The sequence below is a fragment of the Atractosteus spatula genome, chromosome 10 (assembly GCF_055471065.1).
Source record: "Atractosteus spatula isolate fAtrSpa1 chromosome 10, fAtrSpa1.hap1, whole genome shotgun sequence".
Classification (NCBI taxonomy): Eukaryota; Metazoa; Chordata; class Actinopteri; order Semionotiformes; family Lepisosteidae; genus Atractosteus; species Atractosteus spatula.
Window position 1 is genome coordinate 9,208,973 of NC_142715.1, and position 14,562 is coordinate 9,223,534.

Sequence of the window (14,562 nt, forward strand, 5' to 3'; positions counted from 1 at the left end):
TAAGACATGTCCCCAGATCCTCACTAACTTTTACAGATGCACTACAGAAAGCACACTGACAGGCTGCATCACAGTGTGGTATGGCAACTGCAGTGCTGCTGACTGCAAAGCCCTACAGCGGGTGGTGAAAACTGCCCAGTCCATCACTGGGGTTACCCTCCCATCTATCCAGGACATTTATGACAGACGGTGCTTGAGGAAAGCTCTAAGCATTATCAAAGACCCCACACACCCCAGCTACAGACTTTATGATCTGCTACCATCTGGAAAACGGTACCGGAGCATTCGGGCCCGGACTACCAGACAGAGACAGTTTTTACCCCTGCACTATCAAACTGTTAAATTCCCAGCCTCTCTCACTCTCACTCTCACCTCACCTCTCACCTATGATCTGAACCTCACAGTGCCTGATTCCTTTCTTTCTTACCAAAAACCCAGACACACATTGAAAATCTACCTCTACCATACATGTCAAAAGCTCATTCCCCATAATTTCTATCCCTTTATTTTATTCTGTTGATGCATATTTTTGCACGTAACCTTTTACCTTTTTGTTGTTTTGCACATCGTCTGTTGTTGTTTTTTGCACACTGCCTGTTGTCTCTGTCTTTCTTTTGCTAAACAATTGTACTGTTGTTGTTGTTGTTTTTTTCTCTTTGTACTACTTATGTCCGAGAGCTAGCTAAATAGCATTTCGTTATACCATATACCATGTATATGAGTGTAATGACAATAAACTTGAACTTGAACTTGAACAGACAGTTAAATGGGGATAATTTCGAAGTTGCAAATATGAGATACCATAGCGCGGTTTTTTTCACTCCCTGGCGAGACGGGCTTCCATAGTTATGTGTATTCTTGATATATCAGAAGGGGGCACTCTTCTCTTTATCGCACGTAGTCCCGAATACTGCGTATGGAGTTTGCGTGAGTGAGGTCAGTAACGAGCTTGATCAGACCCAAATCTACTGCTTTCATCCAAAACAGCCCTTCATTTGGGCTTTAACCACTTAACAACATTGACATATTCAGACAATGTCTGCCTGGAATTTCCTCCCCCTTAAACATATGTTATATCTCTGCGGCAGAACATAGCAGGAGCCTGGTTCAGGTCTTAAATTGAAGCTAGCCCTCTTGGCTTTGAGTGTGAATAGTTTAATTTCTTATATTTCTTAATGTGTCCACTCAGCAGACAAACATATGAAAAAACCCCAAAAAAACAGCTGGCAAACATGTATTTTTGGTCTTCAGAGGTCAGATTTATCAACTATATGCATGTCAAGGGCCTGGGAATGATTTGAAAACCTCTAGGTAACTACTAGCTTGGATAAAAATCTGGGACAAATTGATCAATTAGAAAAAATTCTACATCATGTTTTGTGAAGACTGGACCTGGAATGACATTAATAAATTAATAAAATATTGAAAATAAGAATAAAAACCATTGCAATTGCTATAAAAACCTTTAGACACTGCTAGAGAGCCTTTATCTGCTGTTATGCAATGAAAACAAAACCTCAGAGTTGCCTTCTGGTGTGGAAAAAAAGGAGCACTGATAAGAAACTGATAAAAAACTGATTGATTATCCCTTCTGAGTCAATGATTGACAGCTAAAAATGCAGCCTGAAGCTTCCAGAGGAAGTCTCACCCCCTAAGGCCTCTGAATGGCTTAAAATACAATGAATGACAGCGGTTTTTACCAATCAAATCGCCTTATTTCTGGCGCTCGTTCTTCAAACATTTATTAGTAATCAATAACGTTTACTAGTCTCTAGCTCTTGAGATAAACTAGTCTGGGTTATTTTGGATATATATCATGCTCCAGAATAAGGTAAAAACATGGGATATATATATATATATTTGCTGTTTTTTGCTTTTGCGGTTTTGTTGGTAAAATGTATGATATTGACATGCTGGGCTGGCCAGGTGGCCGGGTGTTTTTATTGGGATTCTGCTAGTTCATTAATTTATTGGTTTATTGCATAATAGTGTCATGTCTGTGGAAACAAACTTTATGGTTTTGTTGTGGTGATATTGGAGAATACGTGCATGTGAGAAAATTTGTGGAGCGGTTTCAAACAAACGTTGTTTATCTCGCATTTATCTTAAAAATAAAAAGTGTCATCTGGGGAGACAGGAGTACCCCCCCCGGTGACCTCGATACGGACTACCTCCACCTGTTACCCCTCACACTCAATGTTTCAGAAAAAGGGTTTTAATTTAAGCTTTGCCCAGCAGTGTTTGAGCAGAGAAAAGAAATAGAAGCGCTATTCGCGCCGGTCTAGCTCAGTAACCACTAACTCAAATAATCCACTAATAATAATAGCGAAAGAACCCCGGCTTTTGCTTAAAAAAAAACTATTGACATTGTGCGTCTCCAACACTGGCTGGAGACTCTGTGTATCCGGGCTCAGCGGTTATATAGAACAGGACTCGGCGAGCTGCAGGTGAAACTAATTGCTCTGCGCTCCCAGTGCGGAATGTGCGTCTCCTCCCTCCAGACTCGTCACACCGCCTTCTACAGCGGGGAAAAAAAAAACAAACAAACTCCCCTCTACTGTCTTCATACATCCCTCTTAAATCCCAGAAACACAGAAACCCCGGGGCGTTTCTGTGAGTCAGTACTGGGTTTCTCTGTTCGAGGTTACAAGCAGAAACAATAAAAGCGCTGAAAGCAGGAAGTTATTTCTGCTCGTAGGCATAAACGTGTAAAAATACATTTTCTGATTCATAAAACCTAATAAAAGCCACGTACAGTAAGTCTCCCTTTTGTTCCCAATGCACATAACTGAATATAAACCAGTCAAGTTCAGGTAATTTTCTGCTGAATATGAATACACTAGTTCTGGCGCAGCTGTTACAACAAAGATACTTACGAACTATTTTTTCATACGAGCTATTGCCGTTTTTAAATTTAATATTTTTTCAATTCGCTAAATCACACGAAACACCAACAACACTCATCGTAAGCATCTGACCAATCACATTCCTGAATTTTAAAAGTATTTAGTATTTATTTTTAACTTGTTTTATTTAAAAAGAAAATTATACACCTGTTTTACATATTCTTGCCATTTTTGGCATATTGTAAGTGGATTGTAACTTCAAATTGATAATTCCTGATCTTTATAACTGTGTATCATTTCTTTTTACCTTGTTTTAATATGTTTTAATTATATTTGCATTTTATAGAACTTTTTTAATATATTGTGAGCATTTTAGCAAAATTTTTAAATAGGACTATCAATGCTCCTGACTTTTAAACCTGTATTTATTCTGACATTATTCTCTCCAACTGCAGATGAGGAGGGATGCATTTGATTTTTAAATTGGTTGATTTTGGGGGAAAATGTACATTAATTTCTTTGTACGTATCATCAGTGGGAAACTTGGCATTTTGGGATGAATTGCAATCTTTACTGCAAGGCCTTCAGACTGATATAGAAATGATGGGAGATTTAAATGACACGTTTGATCAATCAGACAGGCACAGTACAACATCTAAAATGGCAGAACCCTCTAAAGTACTGAAATATTTTAGGCACATTCATTCAATCTACAAGATGTTTGGTGGTTACTGTGTCCTGCTACCCTTTCGTATTTTTTAGTGTGCATGAATGTGTCCCACTTCTTTTACTAGTTTTTAAGGAAGATTCTGAAATATCTGATTACGAGATCAAGCCAGAAAAAAATGATGACAATTAGTAGGAAGAAAGATACAATGTATTGACAATGTAATATGCTTTAAAGGATTAAAAGGAAAATAAATACTTTATCTATGCAAACTAATTCAACTGAGCTCCTCTAAACACTATAGCCTGAAGAATTGCCAAAGCACAATGTATCATTTTGGGTGACACTAAGGGAAGAGGAACACAACACTCAAAACCACAAACCACTTATTTTCAACAGCAAAAATATGCTTGAAAATATTTGACAAAAAAAAGAAACCTTACACGCATGGAAATCAATATTTATCTGCTAGGGTAGAATGCAGCAGAGAACAGTAGGGCAGAAGGTTAGTGTAACTCTATAGTGCATCACAGAGGCTGGTCTCTTCCCCTCATTATGCGGGCTGACTTGTTCACAGTGAACTGTCCTCCAGCGATCCTCCTCGTCAGCTGCAATCACTGACATCAGACATGATGTTAATACTCTGACAGCACTTTGGCTGATTTGTTTAATGCGTTTTCCTATTAAACAGGAGATCTTGAGTTCAAATCCCAGTGTTGCCTTTCTTCCCGTCTTGTCTTATAGAATGTATCACTATGGATGATCACGTGTGGCTTGATTTTGTTAAATGCATGTTTTCATTTTCTTTCTAGAACAACTTGCTTTTCATGAAATTCATACAGCTTGCGAAAGATGAAACACAGATCTTGCTTAGCAGTGCAAAACAAATATCACAGGCTGGCAAGAATAAAGTCTTTTTTTTTACCAAAAGCTTGCAAATAGAGAAAAGGGATGCACGTGAGTCTCTGGGAGCTGTTAATTGAAAGGTTAGTGGTTCGAGCCCATTTCTCATTATTGGAGATAATTGGATTTCTTAGTAAAACCTTAACCCACTTGATATTTGCAGGAAATGCAGTTGTTTTGTGTGGCGAACTACAACAAGTAAACAATTGAGTACATTAGTCATTATCACTAGGAATGACCAGTCATGGCCAACATTCAAGGGAATCGTATTCAGCCATGGACTTTGACCTTCAAATGGCTGGCGGGAGAATTCATTTATACTCTCGTTGCACCCTTAGTTAAAATATTTAAAATTACAACACAGATTTGTTGGAGAACTTAAAAAGCAAAAAAGACAGTTGGACAGCATGATTATGTTAGGACTGTACATTTCTATTTTAATACTTTTGTATATTTATCTTAATTTTAATATACATGTAACCATAAATGCTGTTCTATATATATATAAAGATTTTTGTATTTAATAATATTTTAGCGGAGGGCACAAGGGGGTTTATTATACCTTGCGAAACATCCAAGACAACTATAATAGAGGCTCATATTTTAATAAAATTTGCTATAAAAAAAAACCAAAAGTTGTATGATATCATCCCTCAATATCGACATTCAGTTGATGGATTTGAAGAAGCAACAGCGATAGGTGAGTACATTGATTTTGGACCCATGCTTGCATCTGAATAATCTTTCCTCCTGGAAAGAATTAAAAACAGGTCTGTTTTGAGTCTCATGATGATGCTATTCTGGATCTGAGAAAAACATGCAAATTTGTTTCCTATTTTTTTTAATTTTATCAGATTTTATCAGGTGAATGCAGTCCATAAGTTCAAGTTTGTATATGATGACAGGACCTACACTTAGGGCTCAGTACTGATAACACTGCTGATATTGATGGAGTAGAAATAAGTGATGTATTGGCAGCTTTATCTGAGGCGAGAAGTCCTAGAACACCTACATAAATGTTAGGATTCAGAGGAAGAAATATTTTTCTACCTCACCCAATCCTATTGCATTAACGAGGCTGAAGTTGGCTGCTTATTCGCCAGCTTCTTATTCGCGTTTTTTGTTCCACCTTAAATGCTGCTGCTGTGATGTTATGCCGCCTTTCGCCTGTAGATGGCTCTCTATAGTCATTTTTAAAAATACTAATCCGAGTGGATTACTGCACATATCCTCAGTAAAGGGGAATATGTAAGTAATGATTATCCAAATTGCATTTTTGTATGAAACACATTTCAGAAAATCGAAAACCAATTTTCAAAACTCACAATAACACAAACTGGCATGTTAGACAACAAGTAAATAAGACAAAGGCAAAACGTGAATTCTCAAAGTCGCAAAATCTTGCATTTTGCAAGAAATGTTATTATAGCAGTTTTCAATTGGACATTTAGAACATGGCATATGAGAATATATGGTTAACTGAGGATGAGCAAAGGGTGATGACACTTTCTGCTTATTGCTTTGACCCTCCCTCCTGATTATAAAATCGTCTCACAATTCTGCCACTGAGGTGTGAGACATAATGTAACAGACTGTCAAAATCCTGAACTTCAGGAAATGTTGCTGTACCATTTTTAAAATATGACCCTCTGAACATGGCATGAGAGAATTCATTGGGAAAAGCTAATTGCTCTTTCTGTTGTATTGCTATGGCCCCTGTTTAGAAAAAAACATCTCAGAATTCGGATACAAAGGTGTGAGACACAATGTAACAAATTATGAAAATCATGAAGTATAAGAAAATTTACTGTACCATTTTTTTTAAATATGACCCTCTGAACATGGCATGTGAGGATTTATAGTCAACAAAATAGCACCCCTTCTGCTGATTTACTTTTTCCCTCCTTCCTCGTTACCAAAACATCTTTGTATTCCGACACTAAGGTAAGAGAGACAAAATCACTCATCACGAACATTTGTAATTACGACACTTCACTGTTGCATTTCTGCGTTGTGACATTCTGAACATGGCATGTTAAAGTATATAGAAAACCTAGATCAGAACAGGCTAAATGCAATTCAAAGTGATTTATATTTTTTTAATCCTTTCTAAATGATAAAATATGTTTTTCAGTGATTATGACACTTCGGTATTACATCAAATATGCTTCAATGCCAAAATAAATAATAATGGAAAAAATACCCACAGTGGACATTCATAGTTGTGATTATAGGAATGTTATATATCAGGTGGGTCAGCATGCGTAGGCTGCAAAGGAAAAATTAAAGGATTATTCCATGCTGAAAAGAGAAGAAAGGAAACATAACGTGTTGGCCGTGGAGCCTTCTTCAGGTGTGAGAAAGACAGGGCAGTAAGCAAAGATAATTTTCTTTATCTTTACTTACTGCAGTTTATCTTTGATGACAACCAAAGACGTTAGGAAGTTTTACGGCTAACAGCTCCACATCAACTTCCTTTTATAATTAACCTCATCAGATCCCTCAACTCCTAACTCTTCCAATTTCTCACTTCAGAGAAGGATAAAAAACTCAATCATCCTCTACAGAGAAAAACCATCAACACCCCTACCACCTCCACCAATCCTAACCTTGTTGTTACTATACCCTCTGACCTTTCCCTTTCACCCCTTTGCATCCTCAGCTAACATATTTTAAAATTACAATAGACTGTATAGTATTTATGTTTAAAATTAAGGTAAATATGTCAAAATATCAAAATCCAACTGCACAGTGCTATCGTAACAATGCTTGTCAAGTTCTCAAACAAACCTGCATTGTATTTTTAAAATATTTCAGCAGAGGATTCAACTGGAGTATAAATGACGATTCGACGATAATTTTTCTTGGGTGAATATGGTTTTCTGGGGAGTTGCGATGTTGGGCATTATTGGACATTTCCCGGTTTCCCTGACACGTGTTAAACACTCGCAGTTCCTGCAAATATTAAAATGGTTATGGCTTCGCTGAGAAATCCAATCGACTGAAGACAACGTTTACATCGCAAAAGAATCCCGTCCCTGGGTGGACTCGAACCACCAACCTTTCGGTTAACAGCCGAACGCGCTAACCGATTGCGCCACAGAGACTGACTGGCAGGTTCTTCTCTCGAATCACACGTTTTTGGTTAAAAAAAATCTCTTACCGTTTATTTTGCCAACCGGTAATATTTCTTCTGCACTGATAACCAAGAATTGAATTTCATTTTTCGCAAGCTGTGTGAATTTCATCAAAAACAAGTTTTCCAGAAAGGAGATGAACACATGCATTTAACGAAATCAAGCCCTTTGTGAGTGCCCAAAATGGTACGTTCTGTACTACAAGATAGGAAGAAAGACACGGCTGGGATTTGAATCTCGGTTCTTTTGTTTAACAGAGAAGCGCTTTAACCAACTAAGCGACGGTGACAGGACAGCCGTCACCTTTTACAGCCACTTGGACACACCGCTCTAAGACATCTGCGTTCAGTAAGCGCTGAACCTGCGCTCAGAGCAAATTGCCTCTTTTACATAGCAGCCCCGACACTGAGAAACGAAGAGAACTGGCTTTTATCTGGCATTTTTCATGTCCAATGCGTTTGACATCTCCCAAGGGCGACAGAGTTCTTTTGCGACACTATTTCTTCTTTTTTATTTCTGTACGCTTTGATAAAAAACGAGAAATCGTGCAAGGGAAAAATGTCTTTTTTTCATCGAGAAAACGTGCACCAGGAAATGTTGTGTTGAGAAGAAGTGATTTAACATGATACGTCACCTAATTAATCGGAGCAATTGCTCACCCACCGAGGTTGGAGAGTCTGTTGGATGTGATAATTATACGGTGCTGTGGAAGAAAACAGTCTTTCTTTGAATTCTCAATCAATCGGAATTTCAATGCGAAATATAAACCCCTTGTCTGATTTAAAGAGGTTATATTTTAAAACTCATAAAAAATCAGAAAACACATGTTTCTCACTTTGAAATTTGAGACGGAGCGGTGCGTTACTAGTAGCGGCGCTGAGCACACTAAGGGGGAATTCAGGTCATGTGAAATGCCAGCGGTTTAATAAACAACGCGTCTGATTTCGGATCATAAGATTGTAGGTTCGACTTCTACCTGGCTCGTGTAAATTTTATTCAAACTCCTCAGTAATACATGTATATTATGTGATGAACCGCACCTGAAAGTAAACGTTGGGTCTGTTTCCTTTGTTTTCCAGCATGAAGTAGCAAATCGTTACAAAAAGCACCTGCTAATGTCCAATAGCGGGTTTTTTTTCCAAATTACATTTTCAGGCTTCAGACACTTTTTAATTAAACAAAAGTGTCCGGAAACTCATTAACTTTCAGGTTTGCTTGAACCTGTACTAAAAAAAGTTATCTGAAACTTCCGGGATTCCATTTTCTGATGTAGCTGTCTCTAAAGTTGGACGTGATGTTAAGCAGATGTGAACTGTGCCTTTTCTCTTCAAAAAAAAAACAAAGTTCTTTTTTTCCCCTCCACTCCAATGCTGGAGACTGTAAGCCTGTGTGAGCTCCACACTGCGTGTCCTGTACTGCTCTGTTTTGTTTAGATTATCTATGTGGTGTACAGATAGAACTCAACTGCATGGTGTGAATTCCGTGTTCAGGACCAGCAGAACCTGAAAAATTAACAGCTGACCTCGACGTGATTTGAACACGCAGCCTTCTGATCTGGAGTCAGACGCGCTACCGTTGCGCCACGAGGTCACAACAATCAGCGCCTTTGAATTCCCCAAAGGACACAAATCAGCTTCACAAAAAAAAAATCTCCTGTGAAGAGCGCCGCTCTTCCGAAGAGAGTCTCTTCATCCCAGACCACATTTTATTCTTCCTGCGCAGCTCTTGTGTAGATGTTGTTCTCAATTACAGATCCAGGAACACTGATTTTTTTTCCTATTTTTTTTAAATTAAGTACCCCATGGTGCAACGGTAGCACGTCTGTCTCTAAATCCCCAAGTTCATTTTCAAAGTATATCGGAGTCAACTGATACTGATCAGGTTCTGCTGCTACTGAACCTGCAGTCTTCACCTTAAAGTTCAATTCCCCAAGCCTTTTGACATTATATGTCCATCCCTTCTCGTCAAAACTTGTATTTTCACAGGGTACCCTTCAGAAATCGCAGTATAGAATGAAAAAACTCCAGTAGATCTCGGCCGCTGTTGGTGATTTTCCTTGAAAAATAAATGAATCTCTGGAAATTTTACGGAGTCCCACAGGCCTTTTTTAGTGAGGGACAGCAGCAGCCACATCAGGAACTGCGTCCCCTTGTCCAATCCGGTAGGTGCCAGCCCCAGCAGAATGTACTGGTAACTGAGCACCGCACCCGTCCCCAGGAGTTGCATGGTGTTGTCCATTCTGCCCCACACCGCCTTGGCGAAGGGGCAGCTTCAGAACACGTGCTTCTGAGTCTCCTCGATGAAACACGTGTCCCGGGGGCAATGCGGGTTCCTGGTAAGCGAGTGTCTGTAGAGGACCTCTCTGGTGGCCAGTCTCTTGTGTACGGCCATCCAGTTGAGGTCCTTCAGTTGATTGTCCAGTTCTTTAGGCATATATATTGCATATATAGCTCACTGTGTATATAATGAAGAAGCAGAGGTTAGTTTCTCATCTGCGCGTTACAGAGCCTTACGCAACTCGTACTGTACCAACAGCTAGGGTTTGATCCCTGCACGGGCTATTAGTTGAAAGGCCATTGTAAATGACGTGTAAGAGATTTATAGATACTGTAGATACTTTATTGATCCCGTGAGGGAAATTAATAAAGCTTATCCAGCTGGCTTTTGTTTCACACTAAATTGCGATCTTGAAACCAAAATAATTAGAAATATGGAACACAACCGTTGTTCCCCAAGAAGGAAAGCTGTTTAACACTGACATCACTCCTTTTTATTTAACCCAGATTGTGAAGACAACTCCGCCCTATCAAAGGAAAATGTTGCACAAAAGTTGGAAAGCACACTCTGAATCCATCTGTACTGTATATTTGATTTCTGCGATCCATTCAAGGCTGCTTGGTGCTTCACAAGCAAGTCATTTCAGGGAAGAAACTGAGTTTAGAGAACTACTGGTGCATTTTCACTCATTGAATTTGATCTTTGTACTCTCTTTTCATTCTCAGCTATAATATTTCAAAATTACAGTTCGGATTTGTTGGAAAACTTCACAGGCATTATTAAGTTAGGACTGTACAATTGTATTTTAATATCTTGGTATATTTACCTTCATTTTAATATGGATGTAACCATAAATGTTGTACTTTTGTCGTACATTTTAACTGAGGACGCACGGCGACTATTATACCTTGTGATACATGCAAGACATCTGTAAACGAAGATGTAATTACAGTCAAATTGGCAATTAACAGAAAACCACAATTTGTATAATATTATTTCTCTATGTCGATGATCAGTTGAAGGATTTGAAGAAACTATATATTATTCCTCGATATCGATGATCAGTTGAAGGATTTGAAGAAACAGCAGCCATAGCAGGTGATTTTGGTTTTGAACCCATCTTTACACCTCAATAATCCATTTGTCCTCGAAAAAAGAAAAGACAGGCATGTTTTGAATCTCATAATGATCATATTCTCGATCCAAAGAAACATATAAATTTGATTCCTTCCGTAGTATTTTGGATTTTCTTACGAAGATCTCACGAAGTATTGCCAGGATCTATATTTAGCGTTCGGTAGCGATAACACTGCTGATATTGATTGAGTAGAAATCTATGATGTATTGACAACTTTATCTGAAGCGAGAAGTCCTAGAACGCTGCCTATGAAGTGTTAGGATTCATACCAAGATATACTTTTTGTTTTCAACCCAAAATGCTGCTATTGCATTACACATTATATGAACATTACCAGTTTTGGTAGCTTCTCTGCTACAACCATGATCAACCATGACAAAAAATTATAAATCAGGACTAATATTAATATCAACTGATGTTACTACAGAAAAAAAGATTTAACTGAAATATTAATAAGACTATGCAAGCCTAAAAAGTAGAACAATTCAATTTATATAACTTTTTTTTTAGAAATGGGCTCACACACCGGAAGACACTAACATTTCTCTTCGTTAGAGTATGTGGATAACAGTTTAACCCAAAATGTTTGGAGTCCAGAGGGAGGACTCGCTCGCTGAATGATCTCTCAAGAAATCCCTGGTGAGATTCAACAGGTGTTTTCTTCAACAGCCACTAAAAGTCTGATGACCTTCTCTGGATTTCCTGAATATGACGTAAAATTAGTTCAAATCATTTGGTAGTTAACAGAACGAAATGCTTTGGAGGTACATTTAAAACAGCAGAGCAACACTGTAGCACTTTGTGTGTGACTGAATTTAATTGTGTAAACCTGGCTCTCTATGAACACGAGCAAAGAGTTCTCACTCAACAGAAGATTGCGATGTGAGCACAACAATATAAGATATCTCAAGATGCCAGGGATTTCATACATGAAAAACATGCACTCTACCACTGAGCTACACAAGACGGTAATGTGATATTAGAATTTCAGAGTTCTTGACGGATTCAGGCTCCTTCTCAGAGGTCCTTGCTCGCCAAATAACTTTGCATCTGAGGAAGAGTACCACGGAAAAAAACCAACTCAACAAGAGAGCGCGTTGGTTGCTCTTGCTCTTAATGCAAGGAGCTGTTTTTTTTTTCCTCGCAATAATCATTATTAACCAGAAACAGCAGCACAGGTAGGTCGCATTTGTGATTATGTCACTTCTCTGCTTCAGCAAGGTCAATGAAAGACTCTGAAAGTAGTAAAGCAAAACTGAACTCAAAATCATATTAGGAATTCTGAGCGATATCTCCATACAGGAAATCCAATAAGAACGTTGAAATATTTGAATATCATCTCTCTGTATATTGCGCTGCTTTTTACCCAGAGTAAAACTATTGGATTGAAGGAATGCTAACCGCTGGGTTAAAATGTATAGTTGTTATTTTGAGAAATCTGTAAACTCGTGATCTTATATGTTTTAAAAGACAGCACAGGAAAAAACGACAGTGCTGATTATTTTCCGGAGACGGAGCACTGATGACCTATCCGAGCTAATTGATAAAGCCCACCCAGTGGATACTCTAGCAGAACGTCAAAGAACATTCACCTTTGTATCCAAAGAAACCACAGGAACAACATCAGGAAGCACAATCAATTCCCCTTTTAAATCTTTCCTGTAAGGTATGCTATGTGAATTCATGAAGTTAATCCTCTGATCTCTTTTGATCACGAACAAAGTATTTCTGATGGAGCGCTATGTTCAAAGATTTAATAAGCTTTACCCCTGCCAACGATTCGGCGTGAAGAATTAAAAGTTTCACAGACAAAAGCGGCTCACCACCACAGCCAATATTAAATGTACTTGCCGGAACACTATCATGTGCACTGCCTCAAAAGTGATCTCGGCAGATGTTGTTCCCTACATAAAGCTGAACGTGCCAAAGAGAATTTCTGTTGAGAAAACAAAATATTTTTTCTGCCTTGATGTTAAGCTGACAGCCTGTCTTTTAGAAAGTCTATCTCTAAACACTTCCCGCAGCCTAACAAAAAGCGCTTTTACTGATCGTATTGCAGGTCTTAAAATACTAACATTTGGCAGCAGTGGGACTTGAACCCACACCCCCAGAGAAACTGGAGCCTAAATCCAGCACCTTAGACTGCTCGGCCACACTACCTTCCTCCATACCCCTCTTCCTCACATTGCTGGCTTGGACTGGGGGGCTTCAGCTCTTGTCGTCGGATCTAATGATATCATGACATGTGGAAGTGACTGCACCTTCATCTTCCGAGATGCTTTCAATAGCACAAACGCTACTTTCACCAGCACAAACATAGCAATAATGAAGATGGTGGGATTCATCCTTTGTGCTATTTGTAGGGGTGCAACTCTATGGCGATCTACTGACTTGAAGAGCAAAAATCAAAATCCTCTGCTACTACTGTTGCTTTTTTCATAGTTTCTTCAAATCCTTCATTTGAACGTCGATTTTGAAGGATATTGATGATAATACCACATAAATTGTGGTTTTCTTGTGATCGCCAATCTTATTCAAATACCAGCCTTTTTTACAGTTCCTTGCGTGTTTCACAAGGTATAATAGCCCCCCTCGCATCCACAGCTAACATATTTTAAAATGACAATAGATTATACAGCATGCATGTTAACATTTATATTAAAAATATATAAATAAAATAAAGTAAAGATACCAAATAACATACAGTGCTAACCCAATAATTCTTGTCAGGTTCTCCAACAAATCTGCGTTGTTATTTTAACATGTTTCAGCTGAGGGTGCAACAGGAGTATAAATGAATTTTCTCGCCAGCCATTCAAAGACCAAATTCCATGAGTGAACATTATTTTCTCAGACGTTGCCGGCATTGGACTTTGCCGGTGGTATTGAATTATGTCCACAACTGTTGTAGTAGTTCCTTCTTGAAGTTCGACACGTGCAAAGCACTCTTAATATCATAGGTGTTAATGTTCGCTGAGTCTATTCGATTCATGGTGTGTATCCTTGCCTATCATTGGGAGACGGGTAGCTTTTTTACACTCAGATTCCAATCTTCAATGCTTTGTGTGAGAGCTTACATAACTTTCATTTTCTCACATTTTCTGACGACTGTTCCAAAGGGGCACCCTGTCAATTCCGAATACTTTTCAAAAATCTGCCTGCATGTTTGATTATTGTCATTTCATTTAGAAAAAGTTCAATATTGATCATAACTAAAGAAAATAATGATCACGAACAAAAAAGGGATAAAGATGCGAGTCGATCTTGAATCACAGCTGGGTGACACGGGCTTCTGTTCTGATATGGTTGTATGAGAAACAGGAGGAATTGCCAATCTCCTATAGAACATGAGTTGAATCAGGAGTGAGACATTTTGTATACTCGTGCATATGTCAACGCCTGACCTACATCATAAAACTAACATTAAGTTGTCAGAGACATTCATTTATATACAAACGAGACAGACCAAGTAATAATTTTACATTAGTTCAGGTGGGTAAACCTGAACTAACTAACTAATAAACCTATTAATAATTCTACATTAACGTGTCCTACAATGATCAGACTAATTGAAATGGTCTGATTCAGAGCCTG

The 14,562-nt window shown here is 38.4% G+C and overlaps 3 non-coding genes across 3 annotated transcripts; all 3 read right to left on the minus strand.

Moving 5' to 3' along the window:
* Positions 1 to 7,449: 7,449 nt before the first annotated feature.
* On the minus strand, positions 7,450 to 7,523 carry trnan-guu (transfer RNA asparagine (anticodon GUU)). The gene has a single exon. It is a non-coding gene; the product is annotated as a tRNA-Asn (tRNA).
* Positions 7,524 to 9,071: 1,548 nt separating this feature from the next.
* trnaw-cca (transfer RNA tryptophan (anticodon CCA)) lies at positions 9,072 to 9,143 on the minus strand. Its single transcript has one exon. It is a non-coding gene; the product is annotated as a tRNA-Trp (tRNA).
* Positions 9,144 to 13,046: 3,903 nt separating this feature from the next.
* On the minus strand, positions 13,047 to 13,128 carry trnal-uag (transfer RNA leucine (anticodon UAG)). The gene has a single exon. It is a non-coding gene; the product is annotated as a tRNA-Leu (tRNA).
* Positions 13,129 to 14,562: the final 1,434 nt, after the last annotated feature.